This window comes from Zootoca vivipara, chromosome 5 (assembly GCF_965207765.1).
Source record: "Zootoca vivipara chromosome 5, rZooViv2.hap1.1, whole genome shotgun sequence".
In the NCBI taxonomy this organism is placed as follows: Eukaryota; Metazoa; Chordata; class Lepidosauria; order Squamata; family Lacertidae; genus Zootoca; species Zootoca vivipara.
This window is the reverse complement of record NC_142588.1, coordinates 37,739,588-37,752,853: the sequence shown is the minus strand read 5'-3', so window position 1 is coordinate 37,752,853 and position 13,266 is coordinate 37,739,588. Positions and strand designations below refer to the sequence as shown.

At 42.5% G+C, this 13,266-nt stretch overlaps 1 protein-coding gene across 1 annotated transcript in view; it reads right to left on the bottom strand.

The window, feature by feature from the left end:
* The window catches only part of TCERG1L (transcription elongation regulator 1 like), a 164,220-nt gene that overhangs the window by 75,071 nt on the left and 75,883 nt on the right, over positions 1 to 13,266 (bottom strand). The gene's annotated exons all lie outside the window — the stretch shown is intronic.

Below are 13,266 nucleotides of genomic sequence, written 5' to 3'. Positions count from 1 at the left end.
GTAACACCTTGTGCAAAGGAGAGAGACCAAGATGATCAAGGGTCTGGAAACCAAGCCTTATGAGGAATGGTTGAGGCAGTTGGGTATGTGTGACCTGGATAAGTGGAGACTGAGAAGAGCTATGATAACCATATTCAAACATCTAAAGTGTGCTCACATGGAAGATGGAGCAAGCTTTTTCTCCTCCTGCTCCAGAGAGTAGGACCCTAACCAATGGACAAGAAAGGAGATTCTGACTAAACATCAAGAGGAGTTTTCTGACAGTAAGAGATGTTTGACAGTGGAAGAGAGTCCCTCATGAGGTTGTGGACTCTCCTTCCTTGGAGGCTTTTAAGCAGAGGTTGGCTGGCCATCTGTCATGGATGCTTTAGTTGAGATTCCTGCATTGCAAGGGGTTGGACTAGATGGCCCTCAGGGTCCCAAGATTCTGGAATTTTGTTATCTCAGCATGTGCTAGTTCTATGTGCTAGTTGCAGCTTATAAAAATTTTATCTATCGATTCCACGTCCCCCCTGACGAAATGAAGTACGAGTCTTCTAAAGTTCTCTTCACACGTGGCAGCATGAACAACTGTCTTTCTGCATCCTGACTGTCTTTATGAAGCGTAGTGTTTGTGAACACTCATTAAGGCTCACTGTCATTTAACTTTCTGGGAAATGAGCAGACTTCAAATTTTAGCACAGCCCTACCACCAAACCAATAAATATGTTAATTAAGAAAAGAAAAGGGGAAAGAAAACATTGTCATCTTGCTTTGGAGTACTTTGCGTTGTAATGGTGGGTTCTTTACTATCTTTACATCTGTCTGAGTTAAATGAAGTAAATTTGCTGGAGAATGTGTGGGTGGAAGTCTCCTTTCATTACTTTTAATATCTTACTGATGCTTCTCGTTTGGGGTTCTGATAACCCAGGACACAAGTTATTTTCACAGCTCATTTAGATGACACATGAAACGTATAATGAGTTTGATGCCATTGTAGTAAAGGCCCATTCTGTCCGCCCCCCCCCCTTTAACCAGGACATACAGAGACCACAATTCTCAAACTGGAATAACTCTACTTCCTTCAGTAGCACTATTCAAGTTTGTTCTGGTATAAGCTTTCGTGTGCATGCACACTTCTTCAGGTACACACGAAAGCTTATACCAGAACAAACTTAGTTGGTCTATAAGGTGCTACTGGACAATTAATTATTATTATTAATTATTATTATTATTATTATTATTATTCTGACTGCGTCAGACCAACACGGCTACCTACCTGAACATTACCCTAATGCCAGTTATTATATACACTATCCCTTCATTCCTCTGAGATAAAACAGTGAACTGGTTTTCTAAATGCATTCTGGGAATCCTGAGGTTCCTTGGATTACTTAGTAAGAATATGAGATATGGCAGCCAGTTCACCATAATCAATGTTTTTCAATGAATGGACTGTTGAGTGTCATATAATCATATAATCATAGCATTGGATGGGTACTTCTAGGTATCTAGTCCAACCTCCTGCTCAATCAAGAACTAACCTATTTCTGTCCAACATATGCTCTAGACCACTAGTGAAGAAGATCCTACCACCTCATTGGTTCCACTGTCCAATTGCTTTAACCTTTAAGTTTCTGCTGATGTTGAACTGAAACAATCCCTCCTGTAACTGAAGCATGCTAGAATCTAGTCCTTTTCTCTGGGGCACCAACAGAGAAATTTGTCCCCTCTTCTATGTGACAGCCCATCAGGTACTTGAAGAGCATTATCAAGACCACCACCAGCTCCACCTTCTCCAGCTTCTTTTCCATATTGCTCTTTATTGCCCTCTTCTGAACCCATTCAAATTAGTTTTAAAACTTCTTATATTTGGCACTGGATATAGTACCTGTACCTTCAGTTCACATGGGGCAGAAATGAACTTGTCCATGGAGCGCACAGACCAAAATATAACCCAAAATTCTCTCCCAAGCACAGAGGTTCCTAGGCTAATACTTCCTGAGCAGGCAGTCTAAAATTGAAAGCCTTCTCCAAAAGTAGATGATTTGGGAAGAGCTGTGTGAGAAGCCACATGTGGAAGTATTTCAGGGGAAATTGTAGTTCCTGAGCAACATCCCTAATGGTTTTTATTATGGGAAGGGGGAAGATGAACTCATATACTTGCAGCTATAGCAACCGTCTTTAAATGTCTAGGTTGTGCGAAATGTGCTTGTCTTTAAAGTGGTTCTACTCTTGAAGAGCTTGCTGCTACTCTTCTGGAGAGTGCCATTTATTTCATAAAAGGAACCTAAACACTATTGATTTTTCACAGGCAGGGTGCAAGGCACAATGCTTATGTCCACTTCTTCCAAGACAATGCTTGTGAATTTGAAACCAGTTCCACCCCCACCCCACCCCGCTCTGTAAAGAAAACAAAGTTATGATGAATAGATGGACAGCAAAGAGGAAAAAAAAGAAAATGTCAGGTGTTTGGCTGTTGCAAAAGGCTTCTTCTTCTTCTTCTTCTTCTTCTTCTGAAGTAAATGTTGCATGTAAATGTTGGAAAAGCATGAAGTCATTGAATTTGAAGATGCTCGAGGAAATCTGTACCTCCCAGGAATTGTGATTTTTGGATGCCTACAGGCAGCCCTGCATCCCATAAACCTGGCAAACCATTTTCAAGGCCTCCAGAGTCATTAAAATGGAAAGAGATTTGGAGCATGATTGTGAAGTGATTGAGTTTTTTTCTGGTCCGGAGGAAATTGCTAAACAAACCAAGCTTGACTCAAGACCATCACTCATCCAGATGCAGCTTAAATATAACATGTTAGCAGACATTGGGGAAGCCAGAGTAAGATCTAGAGTTTGACTAGATGACCCTGATGTCCCTTCCAACTTTACAATTCCGTGATACAAATGATTGACATGTGACATCTAATAGCACCATCTGATTGGCAGGTCATCAGGGTCAACAGAAAACAGCTTCATATGCCAAACTAGGGGACCTCCCCCCCCGCTTTATTAGACCTTATGTCCAGAGGATCCCAAGTAGCAAGCAAATGTGAACTTTTGCTTGCCCAGGCTGAAGAGAACATAATAGTAGAATATTAAACTGTCTCAAATCTAGGATAATTCCCCAAGCCACTTTGACCATTTCTTATCTTATACTGGTACTAAAGGAAGTAACAATATATCTTCCTAGGGTGAATGAGTTTGTAAATGCAGAAGAAAAACAGTAGACCCCGTTTGCCATATCCAATGTGACAGAATGTCATTGCAGAGCAATTAATCCAATAGTGAGGGTCATTTTGCTTGTTGTTTGCAACAGTCAGCATAACAAGCGAATACAATACCGTTCCACTCCTAAATTCATTACCCCGACCCTACATATCTCACAGAAGCAGCTGCATGGTAAAATGGAAACAAATATAAATAATCAAATAAGTATATTTTTAATTCAAATACATTAGCACCCTGGAGATTTAGTTAGGTGCCTTTAAACATAAATAAATGTTGATTAAATGTGAAATATACAATTGGAAGAAAAATCAAAGAGCAGGAGCTAATTATGGTGTGCTGCAAGAAAGTCATTATGGATTAATTGCATTCAACCAAGAAGTGTATTTAGGGAAAAGGTGGGAAGTGGAAAGTAAAATAATTATGGTATGAAGGACTTTGATTCACTAGTAATGCATCAACATGGCCCCCTTTATCTACTTTATCAGTACTGAAGTAGAAAGTTTTCCTTTGTCTTTGACTAAACACAAGATATGCTATAATCCGACAAAGACATATGAAACATAATTTGGGGCTGTGCAGGTAGTCCAGCCCTGTCTCATCTTCAGGAAATAAACATTCAATAAAATCATCAGTCAACATCAGTGAACAGATTTCTATTTGGGATGTGTAAGACCTGTCTCCTTACCTACTGTCATTGAGCCTTTCTTCTCAATGTTCCTCAGGTATTCCTCATAAGCAGGAAACTCCAAATTCACCTCTGAAACTCACTTTAGGTAAGTCTAGTGGCTACCAGGGACAGGGCCCTCTCCATGGTGGGATCTCATTTTCCTGCCTTTGTAAACTGAAGGATCGGTCCCTGCGTGGTGTGCAAAACTGGAGTTCAGAAATGGGGGCAAGTGCAGGAATGAGATCCTTGGGTCGTCTCCCCCCCCCCCAGTGCTGTCCCTCAAATTCTCTCCATAGAGTATCTGGTAGCAACAACCGAGTTTCACTTGTTTGCAAAGTGAGAAAACAGTACCATTGTTCATGAAATGTATCTTTTTTTTTAGCCCCTTAGTGCTTTTAGTTGAGCTGTAATATTTTACATGAGACCAATTTGCCATAGTTGATCAATTCAGGCCACAATCATTTGCTTGCTCAGACTCTTTTGGGTTTTGCCACATTTATCCTCACCACTGTGGTCATATCAACTTGCAGAGTAAATCATGGAATCCCTAGCATGTTCTTCAAAGATTGATAGTAAAGCAATTTTAGATCACTATTTATTAGTTTGCTGCCTCTCACAGTTTTGAATCTCTCTCTCCAGAACACCTGTATAGCCCTACATATCCAGCACATGTATATATGACCCAGTTTCTCCACAGTCTCTCCAACACACCGGACTCATTTACTGCTGGAAGACTATGGAGGAAGGTAACATCTATGGACTACTTTCACTGTGTGTTCTCTAATACAACAACTACAATGGAGTTGAAGCAGGCCACAAAGTTTGTTTGCTTTTATTATATTTAAAAATGCCTATTTTAATTAGTTCATAAGTTTGAAAGAAAGAAATGGCAAAGCATAACAAATTCAAAAATTACTTTCATTCATATTTAATAGGAACACACTGTCTAGATTGCATGAAAAACCATAAATGGCTTCTTTGTAGTTGTCTCTACTGAAACAGAGCGAACGAGCAAATCTCATAATTACGGCAGAACTAAGTCTCTGTGTACACAAGGCAGAAGGAAAAAGAACTTGATGTCCACAACTCTAATGATGCATTTATTCCAAAGCTGACTTACAGAAGTCACATGTTTCTGAACTTTGAAAAACTCCACTGTGTGTGCACGCTATTTTTCCAAAAGCAATGAAGCAAGGATTTTTTTAAATAAATAAAATAAAAGGCTTGTCCAGAGATACCAGGTAATTGCCAGTGGAATTGATTATATTGTCCCTTCACAAAAAGCAAATATAGATTGAATGCCTAAGCCATCATTGGCAGGAGGGAACTTGGGATACGTGCCCTTGGCTGTCTTGTTCCATATATTATAAACCGTGTAATCCTAAAAAGGTTTACTTGGAAGCAAATCACACTGAGTTCAGCAAGGTTTATTCCCTAGCAGTATGTTAGCTTTGGATTGCAAACTCGGTTTTGATTTGCCTTTATATTATCTTTGAAATAAGTTTAAAGAAACTAGTGCATAGAATGGAAATGTAAAGAAGTCTACAAACAGGTGTGTGACTTTAAAGAACATCAGTAAAGTACTGAATGTGCTGTCAGATGCTGCATTTCCCTGGCACTTTTGCCAGAATAGCTACTGCCAAGTAAGCATAGTTTTCTGGACAAGCGTAGCAACAGACCTGCAAGAAAATGCAGTGTCAAAATGTTAACTTCAGAATGCTGGGTGGGAGTATGTGATAGCACACATTATTTCCCAGGCTTCATGATGATCTGCTGTGCTATGTGTTCATGCATCAAGGGGGGAAAACGAGCTTCTCATATGCAGGCGTTGAACACACAGTACAGCTACAACTGCTCTTATAGTTTAGCCTTAAATAAACAAGAAGTTCAGAAGTCATCTGAAATTGTTCTAGCATTCCTGGCTAATTAACTTTTGTTGAGATCACCATACATGCATACTAAACTTGTCATAAATAATGAACTTTGTATGTAGGGCTCAACACAGTATGCCATTGAAATCAACAGTTCAAAATGTCCATGCATTAATCTAATTAGTTGTTTGTTTCATTTTTTACAAGATATCTACTCATTGCTGTAGCATGTATGAAAATGAAGGCACTAACTCCTCCTACGTCTGAGAGGAACTTCTCAGAAATACAAAGTTTGGTTCACAATTTATGACACCTGTCACTGATGCAACAAAAAAGTCAGTATAGTAATATAAATATAAATGTCAGCATTCAGTACTAGATTAATTCTTCTCTGGTTTGGATTATATAAACTGAACTGGAAAAGAACTGCCTCCCCTTACTTAAGGACAGAGTTTACTCTCTTCCTCTCTGGTGTTTAGTAATTTAATCCCATAGGATCCAATCCCTAGGGGCTGTGGGGGCTTTGGCCCCACGATATAATATTTTAGGGGGCCAGGCCCCCACAAAGTTGATGGGCATTCACATGCAAATGGTGTCTGTGTGCACTGCATCGTGTGATTGATTTTGCAGGGTGGGCCGCCACAATATTTTATTCATGTTGGCATCCCTGTTGAATGCTATGCCTTCAGAAAAAAATCCAATGGTCTAGGTACCCGGGATACTGCCTTGGTAGCATGCCAAGCACCAGAGGAGGAGGTGAGTTAGGAAGGAAAAGGTGAAAGGAGGAAAAAGAAATGTGGCAGACACGATCAATTCCCCCATTTACATGAGCCAGGTAAGAGGGCTTTTTAAATCCAATTGGAGAGGAGTCAGAGTGTGTGCTCCTGATTTTTTCATTAGTAATGCAACAGGGTTCAAATAGGGCTCAGAACTAAGTTATTTTTATCTTATTTTGGCATTCTTTAGTGTGCTGAGCCCAGTTCCAAATCAAAATGAAGACGAGCGTGTTCACCCATCATTGGACGTGAAATGTGTTGGCATGAAATTCCAAAGTACCTTTACATTATTTTTATTAGAACATTTAAATGGCAGGCTAGAATTCATTTCCAGTTTATTAACTAAGGTCATTATTGCAGCAAAGTGATAAAACTACTTCCAAGTCACTTGTCTGCCACCCACGAGCTACTTGCTTGATAGAATTGAATGTGCAATCACATAATGATGAATTGTGTGAGATGTCACATAGTGCCGCAAATGCCATTCTTGCCTTTCCCCGTACATTTTGATTGGACTTCTATATCTGTATATTGCCAACTTCATCTATCCAAGCTGTTGTGGCAGCTTCAGGAATGATGGGAAATGTAGATTTCTCCACATGGAAAATGACATCCCACAGAATTATTGGCACATGTGAAGCAGATGTAACAGTGCTCTGTCTGCAATGGAGGGAAGGAAAGAGGAGGCAGGAAGACCTCAATTCTTGCTGTTTCACAGCCAGTGAGCAGATGGAAGAAGGGAAGAGTTCTTTGGCTTGATTTAAAATCTGAGCTACATAAGCACTACTGGAGTGGGGTAGGACTTTTTAACTCAGAATATTGGCCTGCTTTACAATCTTTCCAAATCAGTATTTTAAATCACTGCAGGCCACCACTAGTATTATCCTTAGCAATTTGTGTCCAGATGTTGGAAAATAAGTAGACAAAATGTTAAGGTAATATCATATTTTTGCATGCACCCCAATCTCCAAGGACTGAGATACTCCTCGGAAACAGAACCTGGCAGGCAGAGCTCCCTAACCACCTCTATCTTTCCTGCAGGTTGGAAAGGGTGGTAAGTGCTCCTCAGGAAGATGAAGAAGCTTTGGATTCAACAAAATCAAGGCTATATTGACCTGACTCTGAAATGCCGCACTTGTCATCCTAACACCAATTATCACTGCTAGAAACACCACACCGATGGTAGATCTACCAATGGAATTTTCCAAAGGAGTACTGGGGCCCCCTACAGCAGGCATGTCCCTTCTTCCGGTGAAGTTCCTCTGGGGGTTAGAATTGCATTCTACCTTCATATTACTTTTGTATCTCTATGTTCTTATGATAGGATTTGTATAGGTTGGAAATTTGCTCTGACCTGATTCTGTAGTACAGTTGTGTACTAGAATGTGGAAGCTGTACTCAAGCCTAACACTGATATATGTTTTAGGGGCATTCTTCTTACTGCAGTATCTTAGATCAGTAATATGAAAAATACTTCAAAAAGTAGGTTATACAAACTTTTCTAGTTGTTAAATCAGGATATCTCCTTTTGCGGTGGGGGTGGGGAGCAGGATAGAATTTCTAGAAGCCCTATATAAGACTCCAACTCATTCGAACAACTCCTAGGCTGAATTAAATCTTGGCAATTATTTTTTCTAATTACATTTTATGTCTATTATGAAAGCAATTACATAAAAAATAACAATGATGTATGGCATATAGCTCTGCAATATTTTGCCGTGTTTATTGGCCTGGCACATATTAATATCCTTTTCATTTTTAATAGAAAATCTTCAAAAAAGTTGCAGTGACAGTAGGGAAAATTTATACAAAGCTACTTGTTCAGAATGGGCAGGGAAAATTAGGAGGACGTGAAGCTCCAGAGTTCTTTAAAATCCTGGGTAACAATATTGGTCAACCCAGTGCAGCGCAGCACAGCTTGAAATGAATGCAGAGACTCCCAAACCCCTCTCTGTTACTCTCAACATACTTTCATTACCCATCAAAATAAAGCACGCTTTCATAACCCCACTGAGTATACTAGCCATTTCCAACCTGCCATACTCCAGATGCTTTGGACTACAGCTGCCAGCCAGCTGCTTCCAGACATCTGTCCAACCCCTTCACACCCTCTATGTATTCTGATGGAATGGGGGGGGGAGAGGGAGAGGGAGAGGGGGGGGAGAGAGAGGAGGGGGGGAGGCACACATAGCTGTCAACTTCAGATTTGAAAATAAGGGATCAGCAGCCTCACCTTCCCGGGGACAGTCTACGGTATATCTAACAATGCAGGATAGCAGTGGGAAACGGTGCTGGAATAAGGGAATTTCCAGCAAAAAAGGGGAAGGTTGATAGCTGTGGCTTGGAATAAGGAAGTTTCCCGCAAAAAAAGGGAGGGTTGACAGCTATGGAGGCATGTCACCAGTATGCTGATGTTGTTGTTGTTTAGTCGTGTCCGACTCTTCATGACCCCATGGACCAGAGCACGCCATGTCACAGTGCTCCAAATCCCTGAATGTTCCCAACAGTTTCATATACAGTAGTACCTTGGTTCTCAAACGCCTTGGTACTCAAACAACTTGGAACCCAAAAACTGCAAACCCAGAAGTAAGTGTTCCGGTTTGCGAACATTTTTTGGAAGCCAAACATGCTCCATTTTGAGTGTTATGCTTCCGATTTGAGTGCCACACTTCCGTTTTGAGTGTTATGCTGAGGTCTGTCTGTTTTTGCTATTTATTTTGTGTTTGTTTTTGAGGCTCTTCTTTGTTTTGTTCTTGTGACTGTGTGGAACCCAGTTCAGCTACTGATTGATTGATTGATTGATTGTGTGGCTGTAGTACATTGTTTATTGCTTTCATTTTATGGATCCATGGTCTTGTTAGATAGTAAAATTCATGTTGCTTGCTGTTTTAGGGGTTGTTTTTTAAAGTCTGGAACGGATTAATCCATTTTGTATTACTTTCTATGGGAAAGTGTGCCTTGGTTTTGGAACGGACTTCTGGAATGGATTAAGTTTGAGAACCAAGGTACCACTGTAGATGTTAAATAGCATAGGAGACAGAATGGACCCTTGTGGACCTTGACTGCTGAAAAGCCAATAAACAATCTCTTAGTAATACTTTCCTGTAACAACAGTGAAGGTAGGAGTTGAACCACTGACACTGTACTTCCAGCTCCCAGCTCCTTGAGTGCTACTCAAGAACACCACAGGCAATGATGCCAACGGACACTGGCAGATCAAGGAGAACCCGACAGGTTGTGTTACCCTTGTCTCTCTCCTGATCAAGGTCATCAATCAGGGCGACCAATCAGGGCTGGCCTGGTATGCTTTGCCATTTGAGGCAAACCCCACCTCCACCACACCCTCCCATTGCCAGTGCACCCCAATACCATGCCCCCTCCCTGTCCCTCCAACCTTGACTGATGCTGCACTGCATCAGGCAAAAGTTGGATAAGTTCAGGACCTCCCCAGATCTATGTAATAATACATCCAATGAGTCTTTCTACAGGATTGTAATTTCCAGATTTTGGAAAGCCTCAGATGAAATATGTGTTGTTTTAAACTAGTTCGGAGTCAAAGCATTCCCTAGAGAACCTGGCAAGCTGTGAGGCATAGGTCCTTAACCAGATGGTTGCAGCAAAGCTGTTGCTGCCTTGTCCGACTGCAGCTTAGGCTGGCCAGACCAAAGGAGCACTCCATGCGTGCCTGGACTAGGACTTCTTCTGAGATGCTCATTTCATCAATTTCCATGAACGCAGGAGAAAGGCATAAATAAGCCATTTTTTAATACGATACATATTTCTGTCCAACTAGATGCTCATTCCTTTCTCTAGCCATATTGCAGGACTGGCTTTCATTTTTCATGCTGAAGTAATGTTATGCATATTGTTCTGTGAATTGACAATTTTTTTGGATGAATAACATGCTTTATTAGCATTTTAAAGTATATATCAGAAAGTAGGTCCCACCATGTTTCAGCTTGGGGATCAAAGGTGTGTCACAGACCTGGACTGGCTGAAGACCACTGTTGCAGGGAAATAATACATTGATATTTCATATTAGGGGATTATCCTTTACATGAGGCATCCCCAAACTTCAGCCCTCATGGGTGTAGGCAGGAGGGGGCAGCTGCCCCCCCCTAGAAGCAAAAATAATAATGTATTTTACAGACCATAACCAGCACTTTTCCCCTCCAAAAACTGAAGTGGAAAGGGCTTTGCTTTAGCAAGAGCAGCTAAGTCTCCGCTTGCTGGGGGGGGGGGGACACAGCAGTAACAAAAACACATCAAATAAATAAAGCAAAGTGGCTACCAGTAGTTAAGCAGTTAAGACAATGGAGCATATATCCCCAGGCAAGATTCGATAGCTGACCATTTCACCCTATTGTTCTTAAGTGGGAGTTGTTAATGAGCATTCAGGAGCATTAAGAGTTCTATTGGCGATTTAATGAGGGTGCAGACTCAGAGGATTCAATTTGACTTAGGTGCCTCTGCAAGGCTAAAAGGAAGTGAATAAGAAAGGGGGTGCTGTAGCTTTGACAGACACAGTGATGTTTATAAAAAGCATTGGTGTTCCAGTCTGCCCCTCCTCCTGCATCTGTATACTGTAAATCAGGGGTGGCCACCTCCCAAGAGACTCTGATCTACTCAGAGTTTAAAACTGGGGGTGATCTACCCCCTTTTGGGGGGTTCAGGTCAAAGCTGTTGAGTTTTTTTAAAGGAAGGGAAGCCCTGTTTTTTGGGGTTTAGGTCAAACTTGTTGAGCTTCTTTTAGGAAGGAGGGAGGCCCATTTTTGTTTAGGGCTTCAGGTCATAGTTCAACTTTTTTGAGGGAGGAGGAAAATTTTGGGTGAGCTTTTTTTAGGGGTGCCAGTGACCTACCAGTGATCTACCACAGACATCCAGTGATCTACTGGTAGATCACGATCTACCTGTTGGACGTGCCTGCTGTAAATCAAGCAGAGAGAAAGCTGCTTACAAGGCTCCTGTACATGCAGAGTTCCAGCATCACAGCGTCACCCAGAGGCACCCACAAATATGAGTTATCCCTCTCTCTATACGGGGGGGGGGCAGATAAGCCCCACATAGAAAGCCCATCAACATGGGGGGATGACTCTTTCAAATACGGTATTTACCAGTAATTGGGGGGGGGGAGAGGCACCTAGGCCTCTAGGAGTTGGCTGCTATGCCTAGGAGTAGGAGAATTCAAGAAAGCAGAACGATGCATATGGTATGGTAATATATCAATAGAATCGTAGAATTGTAGTCGGAAGGGACCACGAGGGTCATCTAGTCCAACCCGCTGCAATGCAGGATTTTTTTCCTAAGGTGGGGCTTGAACCATGGTTGAAATATTATGCTGATATGCAGCAACGCCTCGGAGCCGTCGTGGCTGCGGCCATGCCTTGCCTCGCCCTCGCCCGCCCTGCCACCCCCTCTCGCCTGCCCGACCCTCCCGTCCTCTTGCTGCAGAGTTCCAGCATCACAGCGTCATCCAGAGACACCCACAAATATGAGTTATCTCTCTCTCTATTTCTTCCTTCCTTCCTTCCCTCCCTCTTCCATCCTTAATAAAATACGGGGGGAGGCAGATAAGCCCCACATAGAAAGCCCATCAACATGGGGGGATGACTCTTTCAAATACGGTATTTACCAGTAATTGGGGGGGGGGCACCTAGGCCTCTAGGAGTTGGATGCTATGCCTAGGAGTAGGACAATTCAAGAAAGCAGAATGATGCATATGCTATGGTAATATATCAATAGAATCATAGAATTGTAGTTGGAAGGGACCACAAGGGTCATCTAGTCCAACCCCCTGCAATGCAGGATTTTTTTCCTAAGGTGGGGCTTGAACCATGGTTGAAATATTATGCTGATATGCAGCAACGCCTCGGAGCCATCGTGGCTGCAGCCGTGTCTTGCCTCGCCCTTGCCCGCCCTGCCACCCCCTCTCGCCTGCCCGACCCTCCCGTCCTCTCCAGCCAAGCAGGGTAGCCGCCAACGCTACCAGCCCCAGAAGCACAAGGTGGCCGCTGCTGCCACCGCCACGATGTCATCAGGCCCGCTGGCCCTTTAGCCCCGCCCACTTCGTGGCCCCTCCCCTTCCATGCCTTGGCCCCGCCCCTGAACGACCATGGCTTGCCCCCCCTAGTTTTGATCCTGGCTACGCCCCTGTCAGCCCTCCAGATGTTTTGGACTACAATTCCCATCTTCCCTGACCACTGGTCCTGTTAGCTAGGGATCATGGGAGTTGTAGGCCAAAACATCTGGAGGGCCGCAGTTTGGGTATGCCTGCTTTACATAGAAACTTGGGAAGCTGCTTTATTATACCGAGTCGGACCACTGGTCCCTCTAGTATGGTCAATACTGACAAGCAGCAGCTCTCCATGATTTTAGAGAGAGGTCATACCCAGCCTTGGAGATACTGGGGGGATGAACCTGGGACCTTCGGCATGAGAAGCAGATGGCCTATCATGAAGCTATGGCGCTTTCTCATCGAGAGTTTCATCAACAAGGTTAGGAATTAATAGATGGTGGAGTACCAGTCTAATAAAATCCTGTTGTGGGTTAGGGGAGGAGAGAGCTAGATGAATGATGTGCAGAGCTAAAACCAACACCTCTTACATCGTTTCAATCATATTTCAGGGTGCTGTTCCTCCACTTCCCCAAGAAGAAATGAATTCTTTACCATTCAGCAGCAATAAAAAGCTTAAAACTGACGTTGCTTGTCACCCCATCAGAACTCAACTTCAGCTTTGAATCGTATTAAAAA